We start from the raw sequence: 765 nt of genomic DNA on the forward strand, positions 1-765 counted from the left end.
AGCAACCTCTTTGTGCATCAGTTCATTCATCTGTAAAATGAGGATTGTGAGTTAGTGAGCAATGTCTGAGTTAATACGTGAAAAATGTTCTATGTGTTTGCCATTAGCTTTGCGTTGTAATCAAATCATTGCACTTATTACAAAAAAAAAAAAAAAAGGTAAGCAGGGGAGAAAGGGAGAAGCAGGGCCTTTCCCAACTTCTGAAAGGTCTCAATTCTTAAAGGCACTTAAGCAGTCTTATGGAGAATTCCTTTTGGGGGAGCCAGGAAAACAGAAATTTTCCACAAGGAGGTGCCACTTGCATCTATCCTGAATAGGGTTGCCGGGAATTCCATGGGGTGTGGGGTGACGTTTTCCCCCAGGCTGCCGTGGGTTGGCGGGGCTCTATTCATGGGGTCACAAAGAGTCGGACACGACTGAGCGACCGAACTGAACTGAACTGAACTGAACAGCTGCCCTGGGTGCGGCCGCAGGAATCCGAGCCGCGTCCGCCCCCCGGCGCCAATCCGCTCCCGATCCCCTCACCGGCTGGCCCGGAGGCACCGCCTCCTGCCTCTGATCACGAAAGTACCCAGCCGCTCGCTGCGTGCTGGACGTGACTGGCGGCGGCTGCACGTCCCACAAGCGCCCTCGCTGACTGACAGCACCTCGGTGCAATGGCAGCCAGCGGGCGCCTTCGGGCCGCGTTTTAGAGCGGCCACTGGGCGCCGAGAGCCGGGCTCAGCGGCCGGAAAGGGGCGGGGCGGGAGGCGTGGCGACCGGGCC

This window comes from Moschus berezovskii, chromosome X, assembly GCF_049115385.1.
Source record: "Moschus berezovskii isolate FMDL1 chromosome X, NW_MosBer_1.0, whole genome shotgun sequence".
Taxonomy (NCBI): Eukaryota; Metazoa; Chordata; class Mammalia; order Artiodactyla; family Moschidae; genus Moschus; species Moschus berezovskii.